This window comes from Nyctereutes procyonoides, unplaced genomic scaffold, assembly GCF_905146905.1.
Source record: "Nyctereutes procyonoides isolate TBG_1078 unplaced genomic scaffold, NYPRO_anot_genome, whole genome shotgun sequence".
NCBI lineage: Eukaryota > Metazoa > Chordata > Mammalia > Carnivora > Canidae > Nyctereutes > Nyctereutes procyonoides.
In genome coordinates, this window is record NW_026575146.1 from 27131739 (window position 1) to 27144551 (window position 12813).

The window sequence follows — 12813 nt, forward strand, 5'->3', positions numbered from 1 at the left end:
CAAAAACATAGGTCTTGGCAGTGTAAGAGCCTCTCTATGGCATTACAGAACACATGGCACATTGAATTCATGTGCTCTGTAAGTTGTATGTGATGAATTTGATTTTTCCTTTTCATTAAATGTCTTTTGGGTTGTTTGTGGTCACCACGTCTGAAATAAGAAGTTGTCAGCCTGATGGGATATGTGGAGAGTGTTCACTACAACCCTCGATGTAACCTAGGTCTTAGGGGTCATGGATGTCTCTCATAGATGGGAAAATTCATATTTAAATCAAAGGATAACTCCAAAGTTTCTGGCATGATTGAATACGGGATGAAAGTACCAGTAAGCGAGAAAGAAAATATTCAAAGAGGAGGCTTTGAAGACACGTATTAGAACTGGGCCTAAGAATTTAACAACTCTTCCCCGCCCATGCAGATATCTCATAAGAGGTCTCCTCTTGTGGAAGGTTTTGTTTCTTAAGCTTGATAATTCCTTCTCGCCTAACATCATCTCTAGTTCATTCCTTTAGTGTCAGTTCTTACCCTTTTCCTCCTATAATTGAAAAATCGCAAACTGTTTCTTGCTTTCTTAGCCACTTTCCCTGACATTGTGATATGTTGTCCTTTGTCCATACTTCTTCTATGAACTAGGACTAGCCTTATTCTTTCTATTCATAATCTTGAATTGACGAAGAAGAGCCCCAGATTCCTCACTCACCAGGAAGGGAGGATCTTTTATTATCCTTTTGGCCTCAAGTCTTCAGGACATTTTGGATCTCTAAGATAGTGGTTCTCAATCAGGTGCTGTTTTGTCCCTGGGGACATTTGACAGTTTCTGGAGACATTTTTGATTGTCACAGTTTGGGGGGAAGAGTGCTACTGGTGTCTAGAGTAGTACTGGGGATCCTCAAATCTAGAATACTAAGCATGTTAGCCTTTCTCACTTTGAGACTCCACAAATTGACTCTTCTCTTTACTGGGCTTGTGAAATCATCTCCTCCAGATAACAAGAATACATCTGTTCTTATTAACAAATGCCTCTCCAATTTCATGCTCATTCTACTTCTAGCTGCCGATGAGTAGCAGCAACAATGAAGTGGCCAAGGTGGTCCTTAGCTGACTTGCTGCTGCTCTCCATGGTCTGATCCCTCCCTCTAGTGGGAAACATAGCAAACGCAGCCTCAAGGACTGAGTTCCCTATTCTGCAACAGAAGGATGGTGGTTAATGGGAACTAGAGTACAGTATTCAACAGATTATCAATCCCCTATCCACCTAACCTCCAAAATCAAACATATCTTGGAACCATAATAGAGATTTTGGAAAATACATGAGGTCATCTTGAAAGGGATTTTATTTATTCAGTTACAGTATGAAAATTACACGCTTTTCCTGAAGATGGAAATGAAAACCTACCACTATCAAGTGTAGTTTATCTATGTTCCTTCAGCATTTTAGGACCCACTCAGGAGAGTCTAAACATGAATTTGAGCTCAGATATTTACTAACTGTGTGATCTTGTACAAGTAAATTTTTGAAGCCTTAGTTCCTTCATATGCTAAAATAAAAATAAAATAAAAGTTCCTTCATCTGTTTAATAGTACCTATCCTATGGAGTTTAGTGGGGAGCGAACTGTTGTGTTTAAATTATGAAGAATGGTATTTGGCATTCAATAAATGGCAGATATGACTATTATGTTATCTGGACACACTAAGCTCTGGGTTTAGGCAAGGAGCCTTCTGTCACTTTCTTGGCTTTACATTAAGTGTCCAAAGTAAGAAGTGCACAATGCCTCTCTTCTGACTTGTTCAAAAACTACCCCACGACTTTGCAGCACAAATCTGCCTGCTTTGTGACCCTTTATAAACCATTCTGACTCCTAACCAGGAGATTGAATGGACTGACTAGCTCTTGATCTCAAGTCTAGGAAGAGCCCATCACATAAACCAGTGATCTAGAAGGAACCATAACCCCCTCACCCCCACCCCAGCAGCTCTGGATGGGTTTGACTTCACTGGGACCATCTACCACTAACTGCTCCTCCTCCCTCTATATCACTCAAGGAGACATCCAGGTACTTGAGATCTAATTCAGAAAGGTTGGGGGCGAGGTGGGGATGGGTAGGGGTAGGAGCTGCAGATGCAAATGCAGTTGGTAAAAGCTGTAAGAAAAGCAAGTAAATGTTTATCATCAAAACAGAATATAGTTACTCTAAAGGAGTAAGAGAGAGTGCATGCTAAACTTCTTGGATACTCATTCCTTTGACATAGGAAGTCATTTTTTAATTGTTGAACTATACTGATAAATGTTATAATCTCTTCTAGATATGTTATACTTCACAATTAAAAGTTAAATATGCTAATTCACAAATATTCTAATGGCACAGAGTGATATTGTAAGGAAAAACTGGGTATCAGTGACTCTGAATCCCTCAAAAGAGTTGGACTCTTGGGACACCTGGGTCGCTTTCTAGGTTAAGCACCTGCCTTTGGCTCAGGTCATGATCCTGGAGTCCTGGGACCAAGTCCCGCATCAGGCTTTCTGCTCATTAGGGAGCCTGCTTCTCCCTTCCTCCTTGTTCCTGCTCTCTCTTACTATCTCTGTCACTATCTTGACTTCTCTCTCTCTCAGATAAATAAATAAAATCTTAAAAAAAAGAGTTGGACACTAAATATGAGTTTTTAATAATATTTTAATCAGCATATTTTGTTTATATTTCCTTTGGGACATGCCTAGGAGTGACATATGATAAAAATATGTATTAACTCTAAAGTAATTATTCCAATAAATATAAAATAAATATTCCAAGTTAATAATAAATAAAATAGTAAATACTAATTTTAAAAAAAGGATAGAGTTAGAGTAAAAATGAGAGAAAACTTCTCTTGTGGCTGTTGAATCTCTTTACCATCACCTGGTACCCTTACATACTGTCCCAGTCAGCCTTATACAGTCAAGATTACTGCCTCCAGCTGACTTTGAAGGCCATTCTGCATTCTCTCCTAGGAGAATTTTCTTTCTTTTTTTTTTTTTAGGAGAATTTTCTTTGGAAACAACTGCCTTACATTTTTTTTTTCTCATGAAAGTTGGCCACAGCAATCACCTCTGAGTCTTGGAGGCATGACCTCCCCCAGTAATGTTCTCTCATGAGCTGAAGTTTCAGGGGATGGCAGCCACAAATTCTTGCCAGAAAATCCCTTGGCCAGAAAACGTTGTAACTGTTTATTCCACCTAAGCCAGCAGAATGAATAAAACTTATTCATAAATGAATGTGCGGAAAATAAATGAACTCTGAATATATGTAAAGTACCTATAGTATATTTAACGCCAGTAATATTTTTAAACATCCACAATAAGATACAGTAATTCCAAAATTGTTCAGAATGACCATTTACATAAATTATTTTTATGATTGCAGTTGAATGCTACTGTATATGAGCATAACCTCTTCACATACAATGGCTTTGAGAGAATTGCTGACGTTCATTTAGCTCTTCATTTATTTAAAGCGAAGTATAATTAACATATTGTAATCATGGAGAAAACCTGTTCACTGACCCATGATAATTTAAAAGCTTTCTTACCTACTCAATTTTAGGAAATTCCTTTAGGGGTTATTTTTTAATCCCGCCAACAATTCATAGGTGGTTGGATGAATGAACAAATGAATCACTCTGTCAATCAACAAATTTTATTTATGGCTTCTGCAGAAGAACAATACTCACATGGAGCAAATAGAACTGACAACTGATTTCATAAGAGACACATTGAATGAGACAGTGTACCTGAGAGCACCATACAATGATGTTTGGAACATCATAAGAATTTCAGTAGGGGTATTAGAATTTCAGTTTACATGCGGTGTACCTCTCAGTTGCTTATTGTAACATATGTAAAAATATGAAAATTATACAGGCAATAATATTCAGAATAAAAATTCCTGCCATAAAATATGCATTTCAAAAATATTTGTTTTATGAATAAGTTAATTCCAACAGTTTTTTTAGCTCATTATTATTTAATAGGTTTTCCAAAGTTTTTTCCCTGTGCACTTTTTACAAAGTGGAATTGTACTGTATGTTTTATCTTATATTCTGCCTTTATGGCTTTTTATTATAAAAAGTCATTTCCCCATAAGCACTAAAAATCATTTGAAAATATAATTTTAATGACTCTCTAAAACATTTTGTATTTCTTAATTTACCAATCCTCTCTTGTTGGGCAACAGGATTGCTCAAGGTTTTTTTGTTGTTGTTGTTTTCTGTTTTTGCTAAAGCTTTATAACTAAAGCTTCAATAAATGTAAATCTACATCTACTATTTCTCAGCATTGATTCACAGGAGTGTTATTAAAGGGTGAAACTGTACTGGAGTAACTATTTATTTTTCCTGACTGGCCTTAATTTCCTCTCCTTTTGGTGACAGTCCTTCCCCTTGGAGAATAACTGTATCCAAAGAGGTTTGGGTTAAAGCCAACTCCATTTCTAGCTCCAAAGGTGGTGTGCAGGACCCAAGCCTGGGAATTAGGGCAAGTACTCCCCTGGCTGCAGTGACAGGCTCAGCAGCGAGGCCCAAGTCAGACAAGGGAGACTCAGTCTTGGGTTCTTCCAGGATTGACTGTGGAAAAGTCATTCCCTTTCTTTTTTTTTTTTATTATAAATTAATTTTTATTGGTGTTCAATTTACCAACATACAGAATAACACCCAGTGCTCATCCCGTCAAGTGTCCCGCTCCGTGCCCGTCACCCATTCACCCCCACCCCCCGCCCTCCTCCCCTTCCACCACCCCTAGTTCATTTCCCAGAGTTAGAAGTCTTTATGTTCTGTGTCCCTTTCTGATATCTCCCACACATTTCTTCTCCCCTCCCTTATATTCCCCTTCACTATTATTCATATTCCCCAAATGAGTGAGAACATACACTGTTTGTCCTCCGATTGACTTACTTCACTCAGCATAATACCCTCCAGTTCCATCCACGTTGAAGCAAATGGTGGGTATTTGTCGTTTCTAATGGCTGAGTAATATTCCATTGTATACATAAACCACATCTTCTTTATCCATTCATCTTTCGATGGGCACCGAGGCTCCTTCCACAGTTTGGCTATTGTGGACATGGCTGCTAGAAACATCGGGGTGCAGGTGCCCCGGCGTTTCATTGCATCTGAATCTTCGGGGTAAATCCCTAACAGTGCAATTGCTGGGTCGTAGGGCAGGTCTATTTTTAATTCTTTGAGGAACCTCCACACAGTTTTCCAGAGTGGCTGCACCAGTTCACATTCCCACCAACAGTGTAAGAGGGTTCCCTTTTCTCCGCATCCTCTCCAACATTTGTTGTTTCCTGCCTTATTAATTTTCCCCATTCTCACTGGTGTGAGGTGGTATCTCATTGTGGTTTTGATTTGTATTTCCCTGATGGCAAGTGATGCAGAGCATTTTCTCATGTGCATGTTGGCCATGTCTATGTTTTCCTCTGTGAGATTTCTCTTCATGTCTTTTGCCCATTTCATGATTGGATTGTTTGTTTCTTTGGTGTTGAGTTTAATAAGTTCTTTATAGATTTTGGAAACTAGCCCTTTATCTGATATGTTATTTGCAAATATCTTCTCCCATTCTGTAGGTTGTCTTTGAGTTTTGTTGACTGTATCCTTTGCTGTGCAAAAGCTTCTTATCTTGATGAAGTCCCAATAGTTCATTTTTGCTTTTGTTTCTTTTGTTTTCGTGGATGTATCTTGCAAGAAGTTACTGTGGCCAAGTTCAAAAAGGGTGTTGCCTGTGTTCTCCTCTAGGATTTTGATGGAGTCTTGTCTCACATTTAAATCTTTCATCCATTTTGAGTTTATCTTTGTGTATGGTGCAAGAGAGTGGTCTAGTTTCATTCTTCTGCATGTGGATGACCAATTTTCCCAGCACCATTTATTGAAGAGACTGTCTTTCTTCCAGTGGATCGTCTTTCCTCCTTTGTCGAATATTAGTTGACCATAAAGTTCAGGGTCCATTTCTGGGTTCTCTATTCTGTTCCATTGGTCTATGTGTCTGTTTTTGTGCCAGTAGCACACTGTCTTGATGACCACAGCTTTGTAGTACAACCTGAAATCTGGCATTGTGATGCCCCCAGCTATGGTTTTCTTTTTTAAAATTCCCCTGGCTATTCGGGGTCTTTTCTGATTCCACACAAATCTTAAAATAATTTGTTCTAAGTCTCTGAAGAAAGTCCATGGTATTTTGATAGGGATTGCATTGAACGTGTAAATTGCCCTGGGTAGCATTGACATTTTCACAATATTAATTCTGCCAATCCATGAGCATGGAATATTTTTCCATCTCTTTGTGTCTTCCTCAATTTCTTTCAGAAGTGTTCTATAGTTTTTAGGGTATAGATCCTTTACCTCTTTGGTTAGGTTTATTCCTAGGTATCTTATGCTTTTGGGTGCAATTGTAAATGGGATTGACTCCTTAATTTCTCTTTCTTCAGTCTCATTGTTAGTGTATAGGAATGCCATTGATTTCTGGGCATTGATTTTGTATCCTGCCACGCTACCAAATTGCTGTATGAGTTCTAGCAATCTTGGGGTGGAGGCTTTTGGGTTTTCTATGTAGAGTATCATGTCATCGGCGAAGAGGGAGAGTTTGACTTCTTCTTTGCCAATTTGAATGCCTTTAATGTCTTTTTGTTGTCTGATTGCTGAGGCTAGGACTTCCAATACTATGTTGAATAGCAGTGGTGAGAGTGGACATCCCTGTCTGGTTCCTGATCTTAGGGGAAAGGCTCCCAGTGCTTCCCCATTGAGAATGATATTTGCTGTGGGCTTTTTGTAGATGGCTTTTAAGATATCGAGGAAAGTTCCCTCTATCCCTACACTCTGAAGAGTTTTGATCAGGAATGGATGCTGTATTTTGTCAAATGCTTCTCTGCATCTAATGAGAGGATCATATGGTTCTTGGTTTTTCTCTTGCTGATATGATGAATCACATTGATTGTTTTACGAGTGTTGAACCAGCCTTGCATCCCGGGGATAAATCCTACTTGGTCATGGTGAATAATTTTCTTAATGTGTTGTTGGATCCTATTGGCTAGTATCTTGTTGAGAATTTTTGCATCCATGTTCATCAGGGATATTGGTCTGTAATTCTCCTTTTTGGTGGGGTCTTTGTCTGGTTTTGGAATTAAGGTGATGCTGGCCTCATAGAATGAATTTGGAAGTACTCCATCTCTTTCTATCTTTCCAAACAGCTTTAGTAGAATAGGTATGATTTCTTCTTTAAACGTTTGATAGAATTCCCCTGGGAAGCCATCTGGCCCTGGACTCTTGTGTCTTGGGAGGTTTTTGATGACTTCTTCAATTTCCTCCCTGGTTATTGGCCTGTTCAGGTTTTCTATTTCTTCCTGCTCCAGTTTTGGTAGTTTGTGGCTTTCCAGGAATGTGTCCATTTCTTCTAGATTGCCTAATTTATTGGCGTAGAGCTGTTCATAATATGTTTTTAAAATCGTTTGTATTTCCTTGGTGTTGGTAGTGATCTCTCCTTTCTCATTCATGATTTTATTAATTTGAGTCTTCTCTCTCTTCTTTTTAATAAGGTTGGCTAATGGTTTATCTATCTTATTAATTCTTTCAAAGAACCAACTCCTGGTTCTATTGATCTGTTCCACAGTTCTTCTGGTCTCAATTTCGTTGAGTTCTGCTCGAATTTTAATTAACTCTCTTCTTCTGCTGGGCGTCGGGTCGATTTGCTGCTTCTTCTCTAGCTCCTTTATGTGTAAGGTTAGCTTTTGTATTTGAGTTCTTTCCAGTTTTTGAATGGATGCTTGTATTGCGATGTATTTCCCCCTCAGGACTGCTTTTGCTGCATCCCAAAGATTTTGAACAGTTGTATCTTCATTCTCATTAGTTTCCATGAATCTTTTTAATTCTTCCTTAATTTCCTGGTTGACCCTTTTATCTTTTAGCAGGATGGTCCTTAACCTCCACGTGTTTGAGGTCCTTCCAAACTTCTTCGTCATTCCCTTTCATTAGGGATTGCTAACCAGGTGTGATATAAGCCCAATTTTCTATTAACCACTGGAGAGAGCTTGCCTTGGTATGAAACTCAGAGGAAAGAGAGAAGCCAGAAATTAGTTTTAAGAGATTAGAGATTCCTAATAACATAATTTCAGTAGCAGATTCCATCCTGAAACTAGGATGTGATTTCCCTGTTGACCTAAGGAAGTATCATGTGGGGGTTTCTATAGCTTGCAATCTTCAAAGACCAGACTAATACAAAAGCATAACATGCGTAAGACTGATGTTTTATCGCTAAATTACCTTTTTTAAAAGCTTTTTTTATTTGAAAGAGAGGGAGAGACAGAGGTAGTGTGCGTTAGAGTTGGGGGAGGGGCAGAAGGAAAGAACCTCAAGCCGACTCCCCGCTCAGCACAGACTCGGTGCTGAGCACAGAGCCCAGTGCAGAGCTTCCATCTCATGACCCTGAGATCATGACCTAAGCCAAAATCAAGAGTCAGTTGCTCAACCGACAGAGCCACCAAGATGCCCCTAAATTACTTTTTAAAAATTGTTAAGTTATGCACATGGTAGCATTGAATAGTGGTGTCATTACACCCTGTTATCAGTGTTTCATATTGCTATTTTATAATCTTTACTAATTCTTTTTTTATCTTTACTAATTCTATAGAGAAAATACTATTTTATTTTAATCTATATTTCTTAAAATACTAGTGGTGGTAATTTTTTTAATGTATTAACCATTTTGACTTCTCAGTTAATAATTTTACCTATGTATCTATTACTCCTGTAGATGTTGTTTTATGCAATCCAAATTAGTCTTTTTCTAGGTTTTTCTAACTTTTATTTCTATGTGTGTTACAAATATATTTTTTAATCTATTGCTTCACTTTTATGTGTGTAGGATCTATTTTTCCCCCCTAGGGAAATTTCTCTAATTCAAACTTGAGGAAGAAAGATCAGATAGGAAAAGCAAGCATGTTCAATCTACAGTCTCACTTAACTTACCTAGTAGAAAACATAAGTTTTAGGGATCCCTGGGTCCCTGGTTGAGTTGGTGCTGCTGGCTCAGCGGTTGAGTGTCTGCCTTTGGCTCAGGGCATGATCCTGGGGTCCTGGGATCGAGTCCCACATTGGGATCCCAGCAGGGAACCTGCTTCTCCCTCCACCTATGTCTCTTGTCTCTCTCTGTGTGTTTCTTATAAATAAACAAACTCTTAAACACACACACACACACACAAGTTTTAGTTTATAGAACAATAAGCATAGCATCTCTTTACTGGCTCTTTTTCAATATTCTTAGTGTTATTTCTAATAAAGTAAACTTTGGTATTGTATATGTTCATGATCATCTAAACATTTCCTATCCTCTTTCCCAATTCTCCAACTCTTATAAGGAATTTATCAGAAGCAATAATGGAATACGCAAGGGAATACAGTTTAAATGATGAAAAGGCTATTACTACCAATTTTATTAAGTCTTTAAAATTATAGCAAACAAAGATTATAAAACCTCTTCTAGATGTCAAAGACAGTGAGTGCCTTCAGACCGAGGGGAGCTTGACTGAATGCTTTTAGCTCATTTTATCTAAACTACTCTCATAGCAACAAATTCTTCAAAAATGCAGACTTGTTTAATATGCATATACCACACTACTCAACAAGAGAGATGAAGCTATTTAATGGAAATTATTATTGTCTTTCTGGAAGTGGATGGAATAGCTTTTTACCAAGTGTTTAGGCCTTTTTTTTTTTTAATAAAAGCAGCAGCTTGTTTCTTGACTAATGTCTTTTAACAAGGCAGATATAAATTCTATGATAATGCCAAAATGACACTGCAAATTGTTGAAAAGAGCCATTATCTCTCTCACTTGTTGAGTATTTAAGCATGAGCAATGCACTGTGTGTTTCATTAGGAAAGAACAGAATCCTAGAGATGCCCCACAGTATTGTCATTTTATTTTTTCAGTGAAATGATTGTACTTCAAATGGAAAAATATAGGAATATTGAGTTGGTCTTTTGGTCTGTATCTTCCACTAGGATATAAATCTCTTGACATCAGAGACTCCATAATATTTAACATCATATCCTCAGTGCATGCAGGGTAGTGAGTAGTGCAGTGCCTGTACCCTGGAAGGCCACAATGATTATTTGTTGTGATAAATGGATGAATAAATGAGCAAGTCAACAGGGCCAGCTCTTCCTTGGTTTTGTAGGGGCCAAATAGTATGTCTGTTATACTAAATCATAGTTCTAAGTCATTTTGATATCAGTACTAATAATGATCATAATAAGTCTAATGAATTAACTTTTACTGAGCTCTTATTATGTGCCAGGCACTACATTAAATACTTGATCTGCATCATCTTAATTCTTATAAGAATTCCAAGATGAATCCTGATCTCACAGACGAGAAAACTGAACAACTACAAGAAAGGCAAGAACTCTCAAAAGGAGTTCTTCCTCCCTGTTTATTTGTTTGCTACTTAAGTGACTTGTCCAAGGCCACATTATAATTTAACAGGAAATCCAGGATTAGACCCCAGTTTCCTAGATTATCAGATAAAAACAGTTTCCTCATTACCAGAGGGACTTTGCTGTGCTTCAGAGTCATATGCAGATCTTTAAAAAAATATATATATATTATTTATTTATTTATTTATTTATTTATTTATTTATTTATTTATTTATGAGAGAGAGAGAGAGAGAGAGAGGCAGAGACTCAGGAGGAGGGAGAAGCAGGCTCCATGCCGGGAGCCTGATGCGGGACTCCAGGATCGTGCCCTGGGCCAAAGGCAGGCGCCAAACCGCTGAGCCACCCAGGGATCCCCTGATCTTTTTAAAAACATACATCCCATGGGATGCCTTTGGCTCAGGTCGTGATCCCAGGGTCCTGGGATCAAGTCCTGCATTAGGCTCCCTGGGGAGATCCTGCTTCTCCCTCTGCCTATGTCTCTGCTTCCCTCTGTGTGTCTCTCATGAATAAACAAATAAAATAAAATCTTTAAAAACATACATCCCTAACTTCTCCCACCCAAAGGTTCAGAGTCACTATAGCTCTAGTGGATGCCAATCATTTGCATTTAATAAAGTTTACCACCTAAATATCATATTCTACAAATGTTGCACCACTATTCTAGAACCTATTTAAAGTTAGAGGGGTTCCAATGATATAAGTAAAAGCCTTTGTGAATAATGTTTATAAGATTTTAATGATAAAAATGCTTTTCATTGTGCAGTAGCATCTGCTGTCCCATTATCATGATCTGTGCTTAAAGATGGAGGGTTTAGCATATATACACAAATAAACTTGTGGGCTGGAAGTCTTCTGTCCAAATCTTCATCTGGTTTTTTAGAAGTAATCAATGTTAAGAGTAAGACTTTACACTTTGGAAACCAAAAGGGCAAATGCATGCACATACTACATTAGAATGACACCTGTAATAGCAGTATTTTTCTTCTTAAGTCTATGATTGTTAACTTTCTGAAATATTTTGCTATCTGTCTTAAGGCTTCAGAAATTAGCATGATAACCAGCAACTGCCTTTAGACAGGTCAATTACACATCTGAAAATTTCAGCAAATATGAAGGTTAGGTAAATTAAGAAAAGCAGGTTATAAAGTGAACAAACTGTTTCTACCCACTGACATTGGTCTTCTAAATATTAGTCTGCCAAATCATGTACTGTTTGTGTGAAAATATAGCCCTTTAAAACAGGTTGTTCTTTGATTTTATTCTGTGTTTGTGAACCTGAAGGAAATACCTCCCTAGCTTATAGACCTAATTCATCATGTGGGAAATAATTTAGAGAAAGGCCGGAATAAAATCCACTCAGAGATCAGAGAACCATGTCTTTCTATAAACATGAACCAAAAAAAAAAAAAAAAAAAAAAAAACAAAGAGGGAAAGACTTAATTCAAAGTTCCAAATTGGGAAATAAGAGACCTGAGTTCTAGTCCTAGATATACAGCTAATTTGTTTACTAGGCCTCTTTGGATCTCAAATACCTTATGAATAAAATGGGAAGGTGGAAGATGAGAGAGAAAGAAAAATTAGAGAACGCCAAGGATACTTTAAGAATAGAGGTTGGCAAATTGTCTCTGTTAAGAGTCAGAGAGTGGGGGCACCTTGGGTGACTCAGTGGTTGAGCATCTGCCTTAGGCTCAGGTCGTGACCCCGGGGTTCTAGGATCAAGTTCTTCATCAGACTCCCCACAGGGAGCCTGCTTCTCCATCTGCCTTAGTCTCTGTCTCTCTCTGTGTCTCTCATGAATAAATAAATAATTTTTTTTTAAAAAAAGTCAGAGAGTGAATATTTTAGGTTTGGGGGTCATAGTGTATTGACTACAACTACTCACTTCCACCATTATAGCTCAAAAGAAGGCATAGACCATAAGTACAAACATAATCATGATTATATTCCAATAAAATAACGACATAAAATTTTACTTGCAAAAATAAATGGTGAGCAGGATTTGGCCCACGGATCACAGTTTGCCAATCAGCCTTATAGATCTTCCTACAATATTATGAAATATATTTGTGCTTCCAGAGATATTAACTGTAGGACATAATTATTTTAAATATACTAAAGAAAACTGAATAATTATGGTTTAATATAGACTTGTTTATATGCCTCATAAAAACCATATTCATTTGCTGATAAATGTAATACCATTATGCACAAGAAATTTATAAAGTTAGCATTTGTGTACTTTCCTTCAGTAATGCTCTTTTTCCCTCTGCCAGGAATATCACTTACTAAGAATATACTAAAAGCATACTTAGACGCACACACACACACACACACACACACACATCCTTATAAATACAAA